The sequence below is a fragment of the Alligator sinensis genome, unplaced genomic scaffold, assembly GCF_000455745.1.
Source record: "Alligator sinensis unplaced genomic scaffold, ASM45574v1 scaffold981_1, whole genome shotgun sequence".
Taxonomy (NCBI): Eukaryota; Metazoa; Chordata; order Crocodylia; family Alligatoridae; genus Alligator; species Alligator sinensis.
This window is the reverse complement of record NW_005843313.1, coordinates 82,118-106,379: the sequence shown is the minus strand read 5'-3', so window position 1 is coordinate 106,379 and position 24,262 is coordinate 82,118. Positions and strand designations below refer to the sequence as shown.

General features: G+C 48.1%; 2 pseudogenes; both read right to left on the bottom strand.

The window, feature by feature from the left end:
* Positions 1 to 1,765: 1,765 nt before the first annotated feature.
* Positions 1,766 to 17,308, bottom strand: LOC112548589 (annotated as a pseudogene).
* Positions 17,309 to 21,758: 4,450 nt separating this feature from the next.
* LOC112548593 lies at positions 21,759 to 21,954 on the bottom strand (annotated as a pseudogene).
* Positions 21,955 to 24,262: the final 2,308 nt, after the last annotated feature.

Sequence of the window (24,262 nt, the reverse complement as noted above, 5' to 3'; positions counted from 1 at the left end):
CTGCCAGTGCCCCTCACTCCCAACCCACAGCCCCCTGCCCCTCCTGCCCTGCCAGTGCCCCTCACTCCCAACCCACAGCCCCCTGCCCCTCCTGCCCTGCCAGTGCCCCTCACTCCCGACCTGCAGCCCCCTGCCCCTCCTGCCCTGCCTGTACCCCTCACTTCTGACCTGCAGCCCCCTGCCCCTCCTGCCCTGCCTGTACCCCTCACTTCTGACCCACAGCCCTGCTGCCCATGCAGCTTGCATGCGCGCACACACACACGCACTCTCTCTCTGTCTCTCCTGTCACCTTGCCCCACTGCTCCCAGCCCCAAGCATCCAAGCTGGAAGTGCAGGGGAAAAGTGGAGGCAGAGCAAAAACCCAGACATTTGCTCACATTTTAAAAACCCACTCAGACAGGAGGCCAAAAAAGAGGACACGTTTGGGAAAACCCAGATGTATGGTAACCCTAGAATGGGATTGATGGCAGGTCTTAGCGCCCCTGTCAGCCCCTCACAGAGCAGGGAGAAGGAGCCAAAGGGACCCAAGGTGTAAATCCAACCTCAGCAGAACTGCAGGGGCTGCATCCCTGAATGGACTCCCACTGCCGCCCTCTGAGCAGCCCCTTAGCACAGCTCACACAGCTCCACACCAAGGGCTGGTTTCTGCCCCAGGGCAAGGTCCTGGAGCTGATGAAATCAGCAATCCTGTACCATGTGGCTTCCAGCATCACTGCCCCCTTTCCCAGCTGAATGGCCCAGGGGATCCCCCTTGCTCCTTCCAGCCAGGGGATGGCCTTGTCCCATGCAGGAGATTCTAACTGGTCCAAGGTGGGTTCAGCCCTGGCAAAGCAACAGCTCCTTGGATACTCCCCAGACCAGGCTGGAGATGGGGCTCCCTGCTGCAGAGATGTGGGGGGAGTTGGGAGGGATCAGGGCTCTGCAGAGCCAGGGGATGTGGCTGGGAACACGGCCCCAGCATTCACAGCTGTGCAGCTGAGAGGACCCTGGGCTATGGAAGGGCTGGGATGCATGGGTTACCTGGACTGGAGCAGACTCATATCCACAGGGAGGTCAGAGATACCATCAGCAGCACCAGGAGACCTGCCACCATATAGTGCACAGCCTCCTGCCTGCACCAGCTGCGAGGGGCTGGGGAGGAAGGTGACAGCAGAGAGCCCGCAAGAGGAATTGAGACCACCCAGTTTGCATCTTGAGCCCTTCAGACTGCAGTTCTTGGGATTCCTGAGCCCCGCCTCCCGCACCAGGATCCAGTCTTGTCCCTCAGAGGAGGAGGCTGGAGCCCATGTGTGTCTGGGCCTTTTCCTGGGGACCAGAGCTGGAGGGTGGAGGTTTGCCCAGGATCAGCATCAGCCCTGCAGAGCCCACCATGCCCCTCGCCCCCCACACACGCATTGCTCACTATAGAGGCTCCCATCACTCCCTGACTCTTCCTTCCTGCCTGCTGCTCTCTGCTTTGCTGCAGAGGTGATGTCATTTGATGGCAGGCAAGGTGCACACACAATAAAAGGGAGTGGCTGACAGCACAGGACCTTTCCTCCTTCCTGAATATCTCTGCTAATGGGAAAGGGCCCCAGAGGAACACCTACCTTCCAGTTCTGCAGCTTGGCAAGTGATACACAAGGTTGTCATTGCACACGCGGGGCTGGGATCCTTGTTCCAGTGGAATAAATGAGAGTTTGTCCCTTCAGTGAAAAGCAGCCAGGGCATCGCACATGCACTGTAGAAGCTATCGGCAGTTTTTGTCCTGGGAGCTGGCACAAAACTAATCACATGCAGGATACATGGCATGTCTGATAACGCTATTGTCAGATAAGTTGAATGTGACCTCATAGGTGTTGCCCACCCCACTGGCCCAGGGGATGCAGAGGCAATGGATGACTGTTAAGGATCCATCACTGGCTCCTAGCACGTGTGGCAGCCCCTGGGGCTGGCTCCTCTCCAGGAACATGCTAGGATACCGGCAGGAGGATGGAGATGCCCCAGATCACACAGGTCAGATGTCCTTGGCTGTGCCCTCCCCTGCAATGGGGACCAAGAGCAGCACAGACCTGCTGTTGGTGAAGCTGTCTGTGCAGACAAGATGCTGAGAAATCAAGGGGAGACAGAGCTGAGCTGCAGCCCAGCCAGAGCTGTGGGTCTGTCCCTGAGAGATTAACAAAGATAAAAGCCTACTGGGGAATAAGAAAACTTGCCATGCCCTACCCAGCTGGAAGAAAGGAGCCAGCCCAATGCATGGCCGTCCTAGCCAGAAGAGAGCCGGGCAGCCTATTAAAGGCAGCACTAGCAGCTTTGGGAGTTCACAATATTCTCACCCGCCGTCACGGCTCGGAGGGAGAAACATTCCCAGCCTGGCTGCACAGACCTGCCCCACAGAGACCCCAGCACTTCCCCTGTGGCACTTTCCCCTGTGGAAAAAAAAGCTGCATAGCCCGTTCTCTCTTTGCCCCCAGCAGCTGATACTCAGTCCATTTTACTTGATTAAAAACGCAGCTTCTTTTCAGCTATTTACTCTTCTACGTTCTTACAGTTTCTTATTACTTTCTAATGGAACGTGAGCAATGGGACACTCAGCTATTCTAATGAAAGAAGCAATGGGTCGTTACCTCCAACAATCACCGTGGTTCCACTCCCAAAAGCCAGGCTGCTGGTGGCGGATCTTGGACCTGGATTTAATTAGCGCCTAATTACACACTTAATTAATGGTTGTTTCCTATGTCCAGTGTCCAAAGGGGTTGGTTTTTGGCCCTGGGGTGGCTAACGTATTAACCAGGGCGTTTCTAGTCACCACCCAGTTAATCCGGCAATTAATGACACTATGACTAATAAGAACTTTCGCACAAATGTATAAGGTCTAACGAATTAAATGGTTTATTAAGTAGTAAATAGGAAAATAGATAACAGATAAATAATAAGTCACAAGCACAATCCCTTATTTAACTAACAGCTCCTAACCACCATGAATAATCCTAACAATCCCATTTAAACCTATTGAAAAATATGTTTATGATAATAATACCCGTATCTATCTAACTACCCTCATGTTATAGTATGAGTCTCTTTTCCCACAACTTTAAAAGACCCAGATGGGCTTAAGCTAGACCCGGACAACGATGGACTGTAAAACTTTATTAAAGGAGAGGAGAGACTTTATTAAGCTCATAGTATTGTCTTCTCCGGCTATACAAGTGTAATCTGCACCCCAGATAGCCACTCGGTGGTGAATCTGGGAGAACGCAGAGCCAAGAGGGGAGAAGGAGGGGATGGACGATACTCACCAAGGAGACTAGAGGGCCACAACCTTAAGTGACAAGCATGCCCAGAGGGAAAAGAAAACCCAGGGAGCCAACCCTATCTACTCTCATCAGGAGACAAAGGATCCTCAATGGTGGAGACTGATGGGTCTGCACAGGCAACTGGGATTGCCACGGTGAATCTCCACAATCCACTCACCCACTCTGTTCCCGCTGTACTAGCTCTTGCTCAGCCTATCACCTCCACAGTACACCATACAGCCTCCTTCGATCGCTCCCGCACACTGCATAGCATCAATTGCATGCTCCGGTGCACCCCCTCAGTCCCACTCTCACAGTCCCCTGCACACAGTCACCCTGGCAAGCAGACACACTCACCTGTCAATCAGAGGTTCCTTTTATATAGCTTGTGCACCTCAATCACTTGGGCTCTGCACACGGCGGGTGGATGTTCACACAGAACTTCAGTCCAGCCTCTGTACGGGTAGCTGTAACTCTCCTCTTCGAGGGTGGCTCAGATAGAGGTCATCTGTTGGCCTACTCAGAACCAGACATAGGACCAGCTAGTCTCAGCCTGATCTCAAGCCTGATTCTCCCTCAACAGGCACATGCTCAGTGATAAACGCCAGGCTCCTTTCTTCAGATGTCCCTGATTTCCAGTGTTGTGCTGTATGTCTGACACTTGCAAGCAAATTTGCTCCCATTTTTATCATCCTCACAGTCCTTCATGTGCGTGGGAGCCTCACCCGCCCTTCTCAGATACCAGTGCACATTTGCTCCCCCTTCCAAATCTTCCCTGGAGGAGCAGTGGATCCCTGCTGTCCCACCGACTTCCATGAACAGGAACTGCTGAGGTTGGTGCAGATGTTACTGGACTCCCAACACTGCGGAAACGCAACAGGGCAATTGTCAGCTTCCAGGGGGTCTTGGGCTGACACAGGTGCCACTCACATCTTGAGACCAAAAGTCATTTGTTGCTGACACTTATGCTAAGTACAGGCAAATGCAACCCAACCCCAGCTCATCCCACCCCGGAACTAGTAACACATTCAAAGACCTTTCCAGAGCTACTGATCTAACATCCCACTCAGCTCCATCACTCTGTGCTTAGGGTCCTTACAGAGCTGTATGTAGGTACAACAGCATCAGGCACTCAGGGAGCAACATTTCTGCAGGGAGAAGCAATTTTGCCCCACTGCACCTGGGACCCAGGTGCTATTTGCTGCTGTAGCCACGGAGGCAGCATCAAGGCCAAGAGATGTGGTGAGGAGCTCCTCCCTGGGAATTGTCCTAGCAGGCATTGTCATCAAGTCATCTGAGGAACCTTATGGTGCCTTTTGCAGCATGTCATTGTTCTCTGGGGGCAGGGCTGGGCAGTGCTGGTGAATAGCTACATCCAGCTAGGCACCATTCTGTGGAGGCAGGGGAAGCATTTCCAGAAGCACATTCTGTCTCCACAGCAGATGACTGTTTGCACCAGTGATTTAGGCACTTGAGATCCTAAGGGCTTGTCCAAAGGAGCCCCAAATAAGCTGAGCTGTGAATTCAAAGGATAATTGCTTTTCTCCACTCGCAGTCTGGGAGGACACTGCTATTCTACACCAAGACACCCATGCAGTTCAGCTTTTACTGTGCTATCATCCAACTGGGTCAGCTTCTCTCTCTGTGATGCTTGAGCAGTTCCCTTCCTACAGATGCCCTTTCTCTCTGTTTCCTGATCTCAGCATGGAGCTTTGGTTGCTCAGCTGAGAACTCGGGGGTGAAGCCACAGCAATCTATTTCCACTGAATCTTTCGCTGTTGTAAGATTGTGATTGTGAGCAAGTAAACTAGGGCACCTGTACACACCATGAAGTTTAATCCTCATTAAATTAAACAGGTTTATAAAATGTAAAACTTGATTTTTTTGGAGCGTTGCATCAGTGTTTGCACAGACTTGGTTTTCAAACGAATTAAGCCTGTTCCCCAGCTGGCGCCGCAGGACAGTAGGATAGTTCAGTGCTGCTCCCTCACCCTGGGTTTCCCCACACCCACACCATGCCTTGCCACGCAGGTGTGGGAGCACAGAGCCAACAAACAGCACAAGAAAAAAAAAGAGGAAGCAATTCTAAAGTGGAAGCAACTGGAAAGGGTGAACTGCAAGAAAGTTGCAGTGCCATCTGGTGGTCAAAAGGCCTCATTACACATCTTTGACTGCCTTTGTCTTTGCAAGCAATGAATCCATGGACGTGACGCTTTAATTCACTGCAAGCCAAAACTAAACTATGTCTGAGAAGTTTTACTTTAATACACCAGAAAGACTTTTAAAGCATCCAGAAAACCCACTCATGCAAACAATCATGCCATTGCAGCGTAAGAAAGGGCAAAAAACATGGCGTGTACAAAGGCCCCTAGTTCTGCAAGAGTTTGTACCCAATGGAAACCACAGAGGATGGAGATAGGCTTTTCTCTGTGGCTGCAGAGGACAGGACTAGAAGCAGCAGCCTCAAGCTGCAGCAGGAAACCCAGAGGTTGGAGATGAGGAAGAACTTTCTGACTATGAGAGTTGTTGAGCATTGGAAGAGGCACCTAGAGACCCTGTGGAGTCTCCATCTTTGGAAGTGCTCAAAAGCACGTTGGATCGATCCTTGGGCTGGATGGTTCAGTCAGGGCTAATCCTGTCTTGAACTGGGGCTGGACTAGCTGTGACCCTGTGAGGTCCCTTTCAGCCCTCCTTTCCTATGATCCTCTGCTCTTTGCTGGCATAGTGAATTGCTAAGACGGCATTTGGTAAGGGCTGGAAATAATCAATTCAGCTTCTGCAAAGATATGCCTTACTCTTGTAGCTTGTGGTTCAGTATGGGGGAATGCTAATGATCACTAGCTGATCCCTTCCAGATAAGCGAGCTTGAGAAAACACCATCAAAAGGAAAACAGAACATACCACTAAGTGTTTTACTAGCCAATCATACAGGACTACAGGAGTACAATAAACACATATAGACTGACCGCAAAGGCAGGTCTGGCACAGGTATGACTGTTAGCTTGGGGGAATGTTAAAATCTGGGCATGGGCGGGAGAATGTGGTGGCTGCTTTTTCTTTAAACTTTAAGGTAGCAATTAAAATGTACAAATAAATAGTCACCACCATTGCTTCCTGGTTCTGAGGCCAGATCACTATGTGGGTGAGTGGCTGTAGCTCAGGCTGATGTCTGTGGAACTGTGTGTTTTCAAGATCCCCTAGAACAGGGAATTTGTGGGGAACAAGGACCAAGTTCCAGTGATATTCAACCAAGAGCAGAATTCCCAAGCCTTCTGTGAAGATGTGGCAGTGTGCAGAATAGACTTCAGGGATTAGAGGGTCAAGAGCAGAAAAGGGAACATGAATCACCTGGAAGGAGGGAATCCTTGATTCTGGTCCCTTCCCCAAAGAGAGTCTTTTTATTCTATGTTAAATGCCTTTGTGTCCTGGGGTGAGGGGAGGGATGGGGGCAAAAACAGGTATCATATATTTGGACTTTAAAAAAGCCTATGACCTGGTGTGCCACAATGTCCTCGTGGAAAAATTGGGCAACTGCAGCCTCAACTACACTACAGTCCGATGGCTGGGAAACTGGCTCTGAAGATGGACCCAGAGGGTGGTTGTTGATGGAACTGAGTCAACATGGCACTCAGTGACTAGTGGTGTCCCCCAAGGCTCCAGTTCTTGGCCCTGTGCTATTTAACGTCTTTATAAATGGTCTGGACTCTGGTGTCAGAAGCAGATTGGCTAAGTTCCCTGATGACAGCAAACTTTGGGGAAGAGTATCCACACGTGAGGATAGACTGGTGATCCAGGTTGACCTCGATAGGCTTGCAAGGTGGATGGATGAAAACCTGATGTCATTCAATGCGGAGAAATGCAAGGTGCTCCACCCTGGGGAAAAAAAATCCACATCACACTTATAGGCTTGGCAATGCTACACTCGCGAACACCACGACCGTAAGAGACTTGGGGGTCATGACTGACCACAAGATGAACATGAGCCACCAATGCCATACCGCAGCCAGCAAAGCGAACAAAACTCTGGCTTGCATCTACCGATGCATCTCAAGCAAGACCCAGGATGTCATCCTCCCACTGTACTCGGTGAGGCCGCAGCTGGAGTACTGCATCCAATTCTGGGCTGCACAATTCAGAAAGGACGTGGAGAAGCTTGAGAGAGTCCAGAGGAGAGCCACGCGCATGATCAGAGGACAAGAGAACAGGCCTTATGAAGAGAGGCTACAAGCTATGGGACTCTTCAGACTGGAGAAGCTCAGGCTCAGGTGTGACTTGGTGGCAGCTTATAAGTACATCAGGGGTGTGCATCAGGATCTGGGGGAACGCCTGCTCACCAGAGCACCTCAAGGGATGACAAGGGCCAACGGTCACAAACTCCTGCCAGACTGTTTGAAGCTGGACATAAGGAAAAACTTCTTTACTGTCCGAGCCTCCAAGACCTGGAACAGACTCCCCCAGAGGTGGTACAAGCACCTACTCTGGACACTTTAAAGAAACATTTGGACGTTTATCTTGCTGGGATCCTTTAACCCCGCTGACTTCCTGCCCCTGGGGCAGGGGGCTGGACTCGATGATCTTATGAAATCCCTTCCAGCCCTAACGTCTATGAAATCCATGAAACAAAAGTGAGGAGCAAAATGGAGGAGACACCCACAAGATGAATATGCTGAACAGTAGGCTACAGGTTCCTGACTTTGCTGGGTTGATCACTCTCTGGGAAGGTGTACATTTTTGCTCCTTCAACCACAGGAGGAAACTCAATATTGGTACGCCACATCCTGTGTAAATGCTCTAAAAACGGAGCTATTGATTGAAATAAAAGTGACACAACATCCGTCCCTGGACCTGTTTAAAAAGATCGGCAGACACCAGCATTCACTGTGAGAAAAAAAGATGTTTGTGTGGGTGTGTCTGTGTAACACATGAAGAACAACCACCAGTGTTGGTTCCTCCAGAGTCTTACGCAGAAGAACACAGCGTCCCTGTATCCTCGCAGGGGTTCGGCATGAGCTACGTGCAGAGGCGCTTGTCACTGTCATAGCTGGGGCTGGCAGGGCCAGCACAGGGGGTAATTCTGGGCACTTGGAAAACGTTCAGCTCTACCAGGGAAACGACCAACAGGGCTTTGGCATTTCGTGGGTTAGGTTCCAGTTCAGCAAAGCAGCTCAGAATTACAACTTAGATTTCGACACCTACATTTTGCCAAAGTCAAAAGTCAGAGCTCCTTTTAGGTCTGGCCCAAGGAAAAGAAAACTGGAAGGGCTCCTGAGGGATCAAGCACAGCCGCATAGCAGTGTCCAATCACATTGTTTCTTACCTTTCCAAAAGTGATCAAGCTCAGTCTTCAATTGTGTCAGGCTATGCTGGTTCCCCTTACACTTCTTGGAAGTCCGTGCCAGAATATCAGAACTAGAACGGTTAGAAGTCTTCTTCAAATGCTCAGCCTATATTTATGGAGTTCAACTTTATATACATTTCTTTTCATGTGCTGACATTATTGTTTGTTTTAAATACCCCTTTTCACTCCTTTGCTTTTACCACCCTTGATTTACTTATAGAGAATAATCCTTTCTCCTTCTCAGCCATTTTTTCCTAGGCTAAACAAAGGAAATTCTTTGAGACTGATCATTTGCTCATCTTAACAGCACTTCCTTGTATGTGTGACAGTTTTATTGTTTTCCCCTTGAAGACTGGCAACCAGAATAGTACATATTGTTCTACCTAAGGTCTTTTAAATACGCTAAGCTACATTTTCTTTGAATACTTGAAATATTTCTTTCTAAAACACACGCACGCACACATACATGCTTACATCGTTCACACGCAGAACTCCACCCAACACATTAAAAAATAAAACTATAATCCACTCACCCTACAACTGTACAGAAAATACAGAAATTTTTTTTTTTTTGTCCCCAGCATAGAGAGGCAGGCAAACAGGATCCCTTGCGCTTCCTGGAGTTTTGCATTTCCTAACTTGAAGAATCAGCTACTGGTGTTAAGAGAACGATTAGTAGGGAATTTTTCAAGAGGAACAAGAGCATCACAATATTCCTTAAGTGAGCCATCAGTGGGCTTGTCCATTTTTCTACCGCTCCCCTCTCATTGTAATCTTCCTTTTTTCTTCCTCTCTCACTCATAAAGAATGTAATACATGTTATTCTCGACCCTGAAAAAGGTCTTTCCAGGTGTTGCGGAAATCAGCTGTAGATGCAGTATAAATACTAGGCCTGTGAGAAGCTTTGGGTGGTGATTCCATTTGGAGGAGATTCAGCCCAATTCGTTGGCTGAATCTCCAATTCCGAATCGAATCAAGGAACCAATTAAAAGGTCCGAATCGATTCAAAGCTCTCCAGGGAAGGGGCTGGAGTTGGGAACTGATAAAATTGGCATTGCAGGGAGGCAAAGTCACAGGTAGGACAAGAGTGCTTGTCATGACAAAGGGGCCTTGGCTGATTTCTGTCACTGGGGCCTAGAAACCAGGAAATACCTGGAGATCCCAACATCTCAGCTTGCCAACTAGGCCCAGCCTTGTGGGAACCTGGGCTTTGTTTGCATGTCTCGGGCACTGCACTGCACCCCAGTACTTCATACTTAAGTAGGAGCTGGATGGCACTGACAAAAGAAGGGATCTCCTTTCACAGGTCTGGGGATTACCACCTGACCACTTTCACTTCCCACATTAGGAAGTGAATGTCCTTGACATACGTGCCATCCATGCCTTTCCTTTGTCTCACTGTAATCTTTGTTTGTGTTGATTTTTCTAACCAGCCCCATGGGACTGCAATCAGACCTTTATTTCATGACCAGATTTCTACTCCGATGACCCTCAGTGGGACCCATTAAAATAACAAGTAATCTTATTTCTGTCTCTGCTCCTAATCCCTTGAGAGGCTTGCCAGAGCTCCCCATGATCCCCACGGCTCATTCTGATACCCCTGAGGGTGCTTGTTACCACGCATGACGTTACAAAGGGCATTGCGTCCTTCTGTAAATCTCTGTCGAGCTCCGTGTATTGAGTGGATTACTGGCGAGATGCGGATGCAGTGACCTACTGTGAACACACAGGTGTAACCATGCTTTTGCTGCTGAGTGAGGGGTCAGCACTCACTGGGGCGTGAGGCAGTCTGCAGGAGAGGGGGCTACAAATCTGGAATCAAATGTCTTGTGAAGGGCAGGGGAGAATCCAAATGGGAGCTGTCCCTTGCCAAGCATTGCCCAGGCAATCCTCAAATCTTCAAAGGAAAAAAAAAAGGATCCAAGTCCCTATGGTGGGTTCACACTGAGACTTCTTACCCATGAGTTGTCAGAAGACCAGACTGATGGTTTTTAAGCCTGCTGGTGGGTAGCTCAAGGTCTAAAAGAGATTTGGTTGGGCAAGTGTAGACAGATCTAGGACTCTGAAATGTGAGGCAAATGCCACAGGCTCTTCAGGAGTCTCTGCAACCTCAAACTCCCAGTCACCCCCAACCACCTTGATCCAGGGCACAGCACCTCCATCTTGAGCTGCTCCATCAGACACTGCAGGCTGACCAGCTCAGACTAGAGTTACAAGATATGCTACCGCTCCCCTTTTCCATGGCCCCACACACCTGCACCGTCAGTAACATCCTGGAAACAGAACTTGAGCTCACACCTCAAGGGGCATCCAGATGAGGTGCAGCTGGAGCCCCTCTGCCTGTAGGAAACACTATGAGATTCCTGCCCTACAGGCACAGCAGCTGTGTTATGCTCAGTTAAACTCCTGGCTCATAGCCCTTGTAACTGGGCCATCCTCACTTAACGAGTGATTAATGCTAGCTGACCTCCTGGACTCCTTCTCTCTGACTGGGTCCGGGGATGCTCTTAAGAAACTACTGCAGCATCTGAGCTTTGTTTCGGTTATAGTAAAGTTTCTGGTTTGCAGTGTAGTTCCCTAGCTTCTGACCTTAGGTTATTTCTGTTCTTTGATTGCACCGTGTGAATGGCCCCATGGCTTTAGTAACTAGTCTCTAATTTTTTAATCCCGATCTTGGCTTTGTATTTAGGTCCTGATTATGGGCTTCTGACTCTTATCCCTGTTCTTACATTAAGTGGGTCTTCCCAGTGGACTGTGACAGATGAGTGGGAAGAGGAGCAGCTAGTTATTCATGTACTATAAATACCAAAGGTTGGTGGGGAAGGGCTTTTGTGACTGCAGCTGAATATGGATGAGTGGGCTGAACAACATCTTAACTGCATGCAGTAGATTATGGCTCAAATAATTTGGCACCTAGGGGAAGTTAATAGCATATGATTGACAGGGATGAGGGATGCAGGATACTTGAAGGAAGCCTGTTTGAGGTCTTCCCAGGTAGAGTTCACAGACTCTGGGAGAGCCCGTGCGCCCTGCCATCACTCTCATGCACCTTTCCCCATTCTAGCACCTTTACCCAAAGCATATGCTCCAGATGCCCACCCCTCACTATACTATTGCCTTGGGACCAGGCAGACAGAAGGGAGATTTCAGGTGCTGCCTTCTAACCTCAGGGCTACCCCTGCAATAGTCCAGCTGAGGGCTGCATGGCATTGCTGTGCAAGACGTCTGGCTTGTTGGGGATTGCTGTACCTGGTCCCTCTCCCTGCAGCCCCTGGCATCTCTTTGGTGGGGGTTTGCCATGCTACATGGAGGAAGCATGTTCTCATTCCACTACTGTGCTTCTCCCCCAGCCCTGCCAGGACGTGCCCCTGTATGCAAGCCCCCCAGGGGTAAGGACTGGTAGTAGTGGTGATGCTCGGTGGTGGCCTCAACCCTGAAGAAAGGAGCAGTGGTCACCTCTGGTGCAGCCCTCCCTCCACAACACTTGCCACTTTGGCTGGTGTGGGTGACAGAGCTACCAGGCTGTAGCCTTTGCTTCCTGCCAGCAGCTCGGCTAGGGAGCAAAGTTGCCCTGGGTTTTTGCATCAGGCCAAAGCAGTTCCCTGCTGCAGATCTAGCACCTTTCTTTGAAGGGTATTTTGTTTCTTCCCACAAGGATTGGGAAGAGGTGGTGGCTAGCAGCTAAACTAGCCTCACTACCCCCCCTGCCACCCATTTCAACCTGTGGTTAATTGGGAACTGTGCCAGCATGCTCCTCACTAACACTGAGGGCTCCTGCTACACTGCAGAAACACAGAAACCAATATGAGGACTCTACCTACAGGTACTTCGGGAGTTTTAGTTCTTCTTAGCAACTAGTAAATCACAGGTCTCAACCTGAAGCCCCTGAAAGTGCTCTTCTCTTTCCCCTTGTGGGTTAGTATCCCAAGGATAACTCCTGCCTGGAATTTCCCCTATCCTCCTCTGTCAACAGGTCACTCCGTTGTAGACCTGGGCTGTAGGTTTTTACTTGGGTCACAAGCTGCCCCTGGGTGATTTTTCTCTAGCACTTTTAGCGTTTGTAGCCTTATAAACTTGACAAATTTGGAAGGGAGGGTAGGTGAACACAAACAGATGCATCTGGCCCTTTACACTTAAATATTTGAACTCCATTTAGACTCAGGCTAAATAAACTGGGGCGCGGGCTTTAAATTAGGTCCAACAAGGCATAGAGACAAAGGCATGGAGGCAAATCTAGAGCTAGGTGACCCAGACAAAAGGCAAGGAAGAAGAACCCACATGGGGAGCATTAACAGTATTTTCAGAAGGAAATTAGTAGGACAACTGGTTGGTCATGTTAAGATGTGTGTACTAAAATGAGATGCAAGGGTAATATGCAGGAAGAATTAAAACCTAGTGCATTCGTGGGTGTATGGTCCATCCGGGACAATTGAGACTAGGGGTGATAGTTCATAAGACTGGAATACCATCATGGATGGCTATAATTTGTTCCAGAATGAAAGGCACCAGAAAGGAAGTGGTGTTGCTCTCTTTGTACAAGAGTTGTGCACTTGTCTGTAGGTGCCTTAGGAAGCAGCAGGTAGAACTACTGAAAGTCTCAGGGTGAGGAAAAATGGGAGAATATCAAGGACAGATCAGAGGCACAGCTGCCCCCCACTTTTGTGAGTGTATAACCAGAGCAGTAGCTGTGCAATTAAGGCCCTGAAGAAATACTGAAGTACCTCCTTGCCTTCTGATCTGTGCTCAGAGGCCACCCCCCCCAGCTGCAATACTCTATTACCACTTTTCCCCGGTGTCCTGGGGATGAAGGCACCTCCTGTCCAGTTGCAGCAAGGTTGCATGGGGGCTGGGATGGTGTGAAGAAAGAAAGAAAGAAAACCAACAGAAACTTTTTCTTCTTTTTCTCTCATTTTATTTGTATTGTATTTTTTAAAAAATTATTTTAATTCCTTTCCCCACCCTCACCACAAAGACAAGTGGTGTCATAGTATCACAATATACCAAATGTTCCAGGGTCTAGTATATATTCATTGTTCTATACTGGCTATATCTTTAAAAGAGGTCATTCAATGTAGCTGCAATACAGTTAAGCTTCCAGATCTAAATCAGCCTTACGCATTACAAACAATGGAACCAAATCCTTGTTTGTCATAGATCATTGATTTTGATCAAGTTGCCATGATGTACACCAGGCTAGATCTGACCCATGTATTTATAAATGATGAGTGCGATTTTAAACATATGACACAATGCAGGATGTTCATCTCTGCTGTGGGCTTTATCCATTGTTTTCTCTCTGGTTCACATACTGATTATCTACCACACCATCTTCCTGTGATCCTCATTTACTGGATTTCAAGCAACCTTTCTTAAATACTCAACAGCCACATTAGCACCTTTGATGTAATAGGTAAGGCAATAAATGCCACTACTGAAACTCAAAGAGAAAGAGGGCTACTGAAAAATTCTGCATATTTTTACTTTCCTCGAGAAGGGTCTACTTGGATGGATTTAGGGGGCACTAGTTAAAACTTGTCTAACTCTCTAAGCTAGACTGATGCCTCCTCATTTTATTGAAATCTTCAGAATTGAGAAGAAGCTATGCATTTACTGACCCTATTTCTCATGGTTTCTTTTACCTCCTTGTTTCTCAGGCTTTATATCATGGTATTTTCCAGGTTTAGTCGATACAGCACAGAATACACAGAACACCTTGTTCAGGTCTCTGAGTACAGACGTTTTCAGTATCACAGAGATGACAATTGAGGAGCAAGTGGAAAATGTCTTATGCTTCCCAGTGGTTGAAGGGATTTTCAAGATGCCGGTGATGGTAGCAACCTAGGATGCCATGGTGAATAAAAAATAGGAGCAGAGTTTCCAGAGAGGAAGCAGAGAACTAACCAGAGTGACTAAGCTTGTATCACTGTAGGAGAGCTTTATCAGTGGGGTAAAATCACAACAGAAATGACCTATGTCATTGGGGCCACAGAAAGTTATTTGGGTTACTAAAAGTGTCACAATACCACTACCCATAAATCCATTCAGCCAAGCTCCAGCTGGTAGCTGAAGACAGATCCTATCATTCATCAGGATTGTACAGTGTAAAGGTTTACAGATTGCTAAATATCTGTCCTAAGTAGGGATGTCAGTTAATTGTAATTAAAGCACACAATTAACACATTATTCATTGTTCACATTATTTTTTTTAACATGTTAATCATGCATATGGTTTTGGAGCCTATGTCCAGGCTCTGCTCCGCTGCTGCCACTGCTGCCTCCAGGCCACCCTGTGGAGGACCACAGGGCAGCCCAGGCCCAGGCTCTGGGCAGCTGCAGCAGGGGGGAGGGGTGTGCACATGCACAGACACAGGCACACAGCTGCAGCCTGCAGGTGGCCAGGAATGCAGCCCGGTGGCATGTGAATCATCATCTAGCAAACAAGTCTGCGAAGGGGAAGGGGTGTGAGGGAAGGAAGGGTCTTGGAGGGGGCAGATTGAGTAAAGGAGTGGGGCAGGGGTTGGGGTTAATTAGGCCCTGGGGCCAGGGTGGGCTGTGGGATGGAGCCACAGGTGGCTCATCCCGAGGTGTGTGGGGGGCCTCCTGCCACTGTGTGGACCCCAGGGGAAGCATGGGGGGTGTCTGGGGTGCATATAGTGGAGGGAGCCCCTCTGCACCCCTAGACGAGTCACCTGTGGCTCTATCCCATGACTCAGCCCAGCCCCAGGGACTCATTCACCCCTGCCCCTGCCCCACTCTCTCCCTCACTGTGGGGGCCTCAATCAGCCCCTTCTGTTCCTTCCTTCCCCCATGCCCATTCCCCCAACACGCTTACCTGCTGGCAGTGCCTGTGTGTGTGTCTGTATCTGTCTGTCTGTGTGTGTGTGTGTCTGCCCCTGAGTCTCAAGCCACACCCCCTCACTCCTGACGCACAGTACCCCACATTTTGCCAGGGTATGCGAGAACTCCCCTCCCTGGGCTTCAAGCCCCCCTGACCCCCAATACCTTCACAAATTCCCCCCATGCCCACATGCCCCACCCTCCAACCATACAAAATACCTGCATAATCTTACATAACTTTGAGTTTTTCTGTGCATAATTTTGAATTTTTGGCTGTGTGATTAAAATTGTGATCAATTGCGACTACTTTTTAAAATCATGATCAAATTATTTAATCATTTGGCAGCCTTAGTAAGACTTTCCAGCCAAAGGATAACACTCTGTAGCTCCTAGGAAACCAAACCAAGAAAGTTGCATAATACAGCTCCTAACAGAAATGATTCTGTCCTCGGTCAGGAAGCTGGCCAGCATCCTAGGCAGGATGGTGGAGCTGTAGCAGATCTCCAAGCAGGACAGGTTCCTCAGGAACAAGTACATGGGGGTGAGATGGTGATGATCAGCCATAACCAGACTGGTGACAAGGATGTCCCCAGCTGCAGTCACAGTGCAGATCCCTAGAAACAGGAGGAAGAGAGGAATGTGCAGTTCAGGGATACTGACCCATCCCTGCTGGACAAATTCTGTGATAGATATTTCATTTTCCTGCTCCCTTTTCTCCATCCAGTGTGATTACTTTAAAAAACAAATTGTGAGAATTGGAACACAAGATGTGAACAATCCTGGGGAAAAGATACAGGTTCAGGATTCATAGTAGCAATCAGCTTCACAAAGGTATTCAGAACTGTGGGATTTCCCAAAGCAACTTGGCCCCAACTCCCATGGATTTTATAATTGTTCATGCAACTGAGATGCTTTTAAACACCCCTCTGGACACCAATCCATTTCTTGTCTTTAGGCAGGGGGAGGAGGGGGGTAGGTGTTGGGGATGGGACTGTTCATACAAACCTAGGTATATTAGTATGTAAGGACATAGAATCTTTCAAAAACTTCGATAAATGTTCACATGAACCTTGAAATGGTCTATTAGCTTTCAAGAGTATGGAATTGGGACATAGGATGGAATAATTTTTATTCCACTTGTCAAAGCTGTGCCATTGTACAGAAAGGAATGAAAGCTTCACTGAGTCAAAGAGAGAAAGCCTGGGTAAGCATGATTCTATCTCAGTAGGACACTCTGCTAGGAGGGCAACTCTATATTTGAGTTCCCTTCTCCTGCTACCATACATCTATCTTCCCTTAAACAGCTACTGAATTCAGTCTAGATAATCTGAGAACATAACCCTTCCCAGTTGTCCCCCTGAGACTGGGAGAGTTTTGGCCTGGGCTATGGGAGAGTGTGGGCAGCCACTAACTACCTGCACTCTCACTCAATACATGAGCAGATATCACACTTTAAAAAGTGGACCAAATTGTTGCTGTGTTGGCTAGTGCAACAAATCTAAGCACTTGTGGTACTGTGAAAGACAGTTATGACATCTGTTCAGACAGCTTTTGTGCCAGCATAACATTTTTTTATGACAGCACACGTCAACATCTGTTTGGATCCTCTAAGAATAGTGAATGTTTTTTTCTTTCCTCCTCTTTTGTTAGTTGAAGTACATTGTACTCTCAACTCCCAGAGAAAAGAGAAGGAATCCTCTCTACTCATACAGTTATCGTTGAAAGAAGGGATGAAAAGGACCCCAGTGGTCACTTAGTTAAACTCCCTGTTCAAAGTAGGATTGTCCTTATTTAAACCATCCAAGACAAGTGATTATCTAGTCTCTGCTGTTGACACCTAACCTTTCAGTTCCCACATGCCTACTATTCTTTACATTACAATTGCTGCTGCCAGTGTCTTCAGGCTCCCCACCCCTCTTTCAGCCTCTTTTTCCTACCCCTGTCCCTGCCCCAGGAGGCAGGATGTTGTGAGATGTGTGCGGAGCACAGCTGGGAGGATGTGGGCTTAGAAGCCAGACCAGCCATGGCCTGTGCTACCTGTGCAGTGTAGGGGAAACCTAGGTGGCCCATGCTGGGCGCAGCTTGCAGCCTGGAGCCCAAAGGCCACGCAGAATTTGGACAGCCCTGATCTTGTGCTTGTTCTGAAAAGCAAGCAAGCAGCCTTTTCATACAGTTACTGGGCACCATACCCAAAACATCAAAGCATCCTAGCTTGCCACAGGTAAAGCAGGCAGAGAAGGGCACTGCCAAGAGTTCTGTCACTCCAGGGGCCAGGAAGTAGTTATTAAATGTGCTTAAGAGATCCACTCCCAACTACAGAGGAAGGCAAGTCATTGAAGACCATACCAATCTGCTTATGGGGTACAATTCCTTCTTGATATCAAATGTTGTGATTGTCTGACCCTAAGCAAAGAATTAAGACCCTTAAGCCAGGAACGTTTGCAACCCAGGCACGGTGCCCAGAAATGCCTCAAAGATGCTATTTATGGTTGTGGGACTTGTATGTATTTCACAATAAGTTTTGGATGCCCTGTATTTGCCTACTGTGTGTTGCTTTTCACAGTTTTCTGTTGAAAGCCCCTTTTCCTATCTGTGGCAGTTGCTGATATTAGAAGCAGTGTCCTGGTCCTTATGGCTTAAATAGAGACCAAGGTAGAATGGGTTGGCACGTTCACCCCTTTTGCTCAAGAAGAGCGTGTGTGCAGCCGTTTACCTAAGGGAGATTGGAAAGAGAAAAAGATAGAAAGTGTGTTTGTGCCTAAAAGTAGCAACCTGATCTTGTAGGCCTGTGGTCTGGTGTGGGAGACCCATGTATTTTGGTCCCTACCTCGAAGGGCTGTTTCTCTAGTTTACATTATACAGAAATGGACTGAAGTACAAAAGGCAGCCTAAGAGTATGAAGAGGATGCCAGGTAATTGTCCCAGTCACTAGATTGCAGAGTCATATGTCCTCTTTTACTGCTTCTTTTTTCCCCCAATGAATCTCAAATTCTTTTAGTCACAGAGATTGTAACTAGGCACACTACTGGAGGTTCGCTTAATCAAGCTATATTGTGGAGTTGGGTCACATTTCTGAAGGTGGCATACGTGGGTTTGAATTTCATGAGGCAGAAAAGGAATCAAACCTGAATCTTCCCCTTCCTTGGTGAACATCCTAATTGTTAAATAAAAAAGAAACAATTGGTACTGTCACCATCTGCCATGTTTTTAAAGGAAATGATGAGTGCTATTGCATTTTGTGATAGATATATATTTAACATGCTCTGAGTACTCTTAGTAAATTGGGCCTCTCAGGGACCTTAGTCTCAGGAACCCCTATTTTTGGTTTCACCGTTTCTGCCCTTGTCCAGCTAGGGGCATCAGGGAGCAGCTGTCCAAAGAAGGATCTGGTTCCCCCACTCTCCCAGAAATAATTCAATTGCTCATTGTGAAAAAGTTGGGGCTCTGGCAGTCAAAGATGCAGTGAACTATGAACCCCAACACAGCTGAGTGCTTGGTTAGGTGGCACAGCAAGGGGAGGGGAAATTTTGCTTGAAGGAAGAGCTGCCAGCCAGTCTCAAGTTTCCGGCCCTTGCAGATCAGGTGACCAGTTCTCTCACCTGTCCATAGACATAGTTGCTGGGTTACTCTAAGCCCTGTTGTCTGGGCACTGACCTCATGGTTTGGAGGAAGGGGCTTAACCAGTGTTGCTTTTTAAACTGATTGGTTGGTATCAAATAACACCTGCCTGGTTGGACTGGGAAGGTGAGGTCATATGAAAGCACCAGGCTTCAGCCAATGGGACTGCTGCTGGTGGGACCTTAGTGATGAGGTCACAACAGGGGATAAAAGGAGTCCCCATGAGGAAGGAGGGGGAGAGAGCCCATGCTGGAGCTCTGGGGCTCCTGGGGAGAGAGGGAGAGCACCTGAACACTGCAGCCCTCTCCCTCTCTGTCTTGAAACTAGACACACAAGAAATTGCCTGCCTCCAGAGGAAAGCAACCAGCCTTTGGATGATACTTGTGAGTAAGCTGCTTGAGATCTATCTAGATATATAGCTTGCAGTACAGCAGTTGTGTAGTCAATGGCTACCTAGCCACCCTGTTTGTTCTACAGTTATTCTGTGATACCTCTCTATCCTCTACTCTACCCCAAACCTCCTCCCTGTAACCAAAAAAAGTTCTCCATCATTCTAAGCATGATGAACTGGCTGGGAGAGGGAGAGAGAGAGGGGCATGCCGTTGTGTCCCACTGGTCTGGCTGACTAAGGGAGAGCACTCTTTGTGCTTCAGGCCAAAGGAAGCGCCCCAAGTTCTAGCAGTGGGTCGAGCACCCTCTAGGACTGCAAGGCCTGTGTTTCCCAGGGGGCACAAGGCCAAGAACAGTCCAGACCCCTGGGCGGTGGCAGCAGTACCTCCAGGCTTGCAGGTGTGCTCCAAGAAGGGGGTCGGTCAGATGTGAGGTGCCCCAGGGAGGCACTCAGAGCATGGTAGGTGGTTGGGCGTGGTGAGGTGGGTGGCTTAGCACAGGAGTGCCCCCTACCAGCCTGCCACAAGGAGATCATCAGGCCAGGGTCCCAGGCTTTGATCCTGGCTTTGTTGTCACCACTGCCAAATGAACAGTTGTTTCCAACATTAGGGAGGGCTGCTTAACTTGTAAAACTGGAAAAACCAGTAAGTCCCCAAGAGGACTTGAGGACTTGACCATGTGCCAAGCTTACTGGTTATAAGCTTGGCACATGGGAGGCAGAGTGCTGCAGGTTGGGAGTTCGGGGCACTGCCAGGGCTAGGGGCACTCTGGTCGTGGGTTAGGGGCAGCAGGATGGCTCAGGGTCCTGAATCCTAGAGTCAGGGACAATGGATTGGGCTGGACCAGGGCACCTGATTTTGTTAAATGGAAGTATGGTAACCCTAATAACAGTGCCTGCTGCCATTGTGTGGGTCTGACTGTGGGATGAGACTGTGCAATCGTGACTGGTGTGGGTACCAGCACAAGGGAACGTAGTGGATATGGGCTACCTGCACTCAGTTCTATAAGCAAGGGTGCCAGTTGCTCTAAGGGCATGTGTCTGACTGTGGGATGACCTTCCTTGTGCAATAGCAAATGGTGCAGCAGTCAGCACAAGAAAAATAGCGGCATTCAGGCAGGGGCAGCTTATGGGATGAGTGGCATTCAGTCAGGGCAGGGCTGGGGGAGTGAGTTGGGGTGGGGAAGGGTGCAGGTGTCCATACAGGAGAATGACCACTGACTCATGCTGGGCTGGGTGGACCACAGCATCTGGCGTGCAACACCTGGCATCTGAAGAAACACATCACACCCAGTTATTGAAACAGGGCAGATAACTTAATCCCATCCTATCTACATTTTCAAGAGACATCTGATGGACAAGGGAGTGAACTACCCAAAAACTGAAGTGCCATCTGGTGAACAAATGGGCTCATTACATGTCTTTGAGTGCTTTTCTGTTTGCACATGACAAATCCATGGATGCGATGTTTTAATTTGTGACGACCCAAACTAAATGATGAGTTTTACTTTAGTGCACCAAGAAGACTTCTAAAATGTCAGGAAAACCTGCATGTGCAAATTGTAATGCCACTGGAACGCAATAAAGAGAAAATTTCATCATATGTACAAATGCCCTTGGACATCTTAGTGTCTTATACATCTCCAATTGGGCCTTCTGAACATGCTCATTTCCTTGCTCTCTGTTGAAAAGCTGCACTGACCTTGAAAGTATGTAAATTCTACATAAGCCCCATATCTTTTGTTGGCAAAAAATAGAATTGACTGCCTGGAAGAGACCCACTTATCAGCATAGTGATTATGGTACATGTACCAGGGGTGGAATACCCGTTTCTGAGCTTTCTCAGTCAGCCACATCTCTCCTCCATTTCAGCAAAGTACTTTAACCATCAGTTTCTAGAGAAACTATTTCCAGGCGGTTACACATTTTCTGAATGTTGCTGGATTCTATGTTCGGGGTGTAGCTAATGAGAGTGGGACTGTACTGGGCAATAGAGTTGGTGCAGAACCTAGTCCTAGGCAGAGAATTGGTGATGGCTGATGAAGCTGGGTAAGGTGAATAAGATATAAAGTGTAATGAAGAAAACCCAGGTAACTGGCAGACACCACTCTAATGCAATCAGACTGTTGAAAATACATCGGATAAAATAGACCTCCACTTCTTCAGGTCCTATTACCAATGTGGATCCACTTATTTTCACACATTAAATTTTACAGATATTTGTGCTGGCATGTCATGGGCTTCTGGGGGTCAAGGCCCCTATCCCATGAGCAGCCAAGTGATGTGAACTCTACTCAGACTTTCTAATTTGAAGTCAAGAAGTTTCTGATTATGGTCTCACCTGACAGGACCACACATACGTGCAGGGAGAAGACCTCCAGCTTCTGTAAGTTCACATCAAGGTTGAAGAGTAGAGACTTCACAAGTTGGTCATCAATTAGCAATAATCGCGCCTCGGATTAACCTCATTGGCTACGATACTGCCACTGCGCAAGTATCGTATGTAAGTATCGTAAGTATGACAAGTTGGTCATCACTGTCAGTGGTTATGGTAGATCTTGTTGCTGCAATGGATATCCAGGTCCAGAGGCCATCCTTGTAGAAGACAAACAGCTTAGAGAGGAATCAGGAGAAGCCTCTCTTCTCATGGTAAAACAGCCGCCAGTCATATCAGAGCCTTCAATTTTGGTAGAAGAATGCTTACACCAAGACAGTTTGACTACAGGCGTTGTGGAAGAGTGCTGGAGAACACCACACTAGGAGGATGAGGTAGATGAGACTTCCTTGGACAATTGGTAGAAGTTTTCAGATCACAGGTCCTGGCTGTAATGGGAAGGGGAAGCATGGGGGCGGGCTTCAATCACTCTGGCATCTGCTGGGAGGGCAGTACAGCAATGCACAGGCAATCTAGGAAGTTTTTGGAGAGCATTGGCGACAACTTCCTGGTGCAAGTGTTGGAGAGACCAACTAGGAGCCGTGGTCTTCTTGACCTGCTTCTCACAAACAGGGAAGAATTGGTGGGAGGTGAAGAAGTGGATGGCAATTTGGGCAGCAGTGACCATGAGATGATTGAGTAAAGGATCCTGAGGAAAGGAAAATGGACAGCAGCAGAGTAAGGATCCTGGACTTTGGAAAAGCAGACTTTGACTCCCTCAGGGAACTGATAGGCAGGATTCCCTGGGAAGCCAGTCTGAGGGGGCAGAAGTCCAGGAAAGCTGGTTGTATTTTAAAGAAATCTTACTGAGAGTGCAGGAACTAACCATCCTGATGTGCAGGAAGAATAGCAAATATGGCAGGTGACCAGCTTGGCTTAGCAGAAAACTCTTGGGTAACTTAAACAAGAAAGGATACAGGAAGTGGCAGCTTGGACAGATGACTAGGGAGGAGTGTAAGAGCTCTGCTCGGGCATGCAGGGATGAAATCAGGAAGGCCAGAGCACAACTGGAGTTGCAGCAAGCAAGGGACATGAAGGGCAACATGAAGGGTTTCTACTAGTATGTCAGCAACAAGAGGAAGGCCAGGGAAAGTGTGGGTCCCTTACTGAATGGGGAGGCAACCTAGTGACAGATGAAGAATAAAAGGCTGAATGCTTTTTTTACCTCAGTCTTCACAGGCAAGGTCAGCTCCCAGACTACTGCCCTGGGCAGTGGGTTGGGGAGAAAATGAGCAGCCCTCAGTGGTGAAAGAACAGATTAGGGACTATTTAAAAAAGCTGGAGTTGTACAAGTCCATGGGGCCAGTTGTAACTGGAGGGTGTTGAGGGAGATGCTGATGTCATTAGAGCCACTAAAAAACTCTGATGTGATTGGAGCCACTTTGAAAACTCGTGGTGATTCGGGGAGGTCCCGCAAGATTGGGAAAGTACAAATATACTGCCCATCTTTAAGAAAGGGAAGATGGAGGACCCAGGGAACTACAGACTAGCTAGACTCACCTCAGTCCCTGGAAAAAATCATGGAACAGGTCCTCAAGGGATCCATTTCTAAGCACTTGGAGAACAAGAAAGTGATCCGTAACAGCCACATGGACACTCCCTGACCATCATACCATAGGCAAGCCTTTACTTAAGCTCTCTTCCCCTCTTCCTCTGAGCCATGAACCTAGTTGTTGGGTGAAAAAAAGCTTGAATAGTGGATGATGCCTTACCTATTTTGGGCAGTCAGACCAGGTTTAAACAACATCTGGCTGACACAAGCCTAGAACGTATGTACTCTCACTTCCTAATATACTCACCTGAGCCCCCTCAGGTCTTGGGGAAAGAAAATCTCTTCCTTTGTCATGGGCAGTCTGGTGACAACTTAGTCTCCCATAAGCATCCAGGAGCAGAATTCCCTTGGATAGATAAGTATCAAACATGGCTTGCAAATGGCTAGAAAATGGCCAATGAGATGACCAGGAAAAATAGGCTGTCACCCAAAGTGTTGAGATGTGGTTGTCTACATGGTCATCAGAGGGCCAAAAGTGTCACTTATGCACCGCTTGGCATTCTGCTCTGGGATGTATAGCCTTGCCTGTGTGGCTGGCTACATACATTGCCAGGCTGGTCATTACCAACAAAATGAGAGAGATTGACAGACAGACCGACCTTTTAGTTTTCCCCTACAAGAGCTCAGTGCATTGGGCACTTACATTGAAAGCTAGATGATCCAACCAGTTATGTATCCATTTTTGCAGTACTTTCCTCTAGTATGGATTTCCTCTGCTTGTTAATAATTATGTAATGGGAAACGGTGTCAAAAGTCTTGCTAAAATCAAGGTATGTCACATCTACTACTTCCCCCCATTCACTGAGCCTGTCAGCTCCTC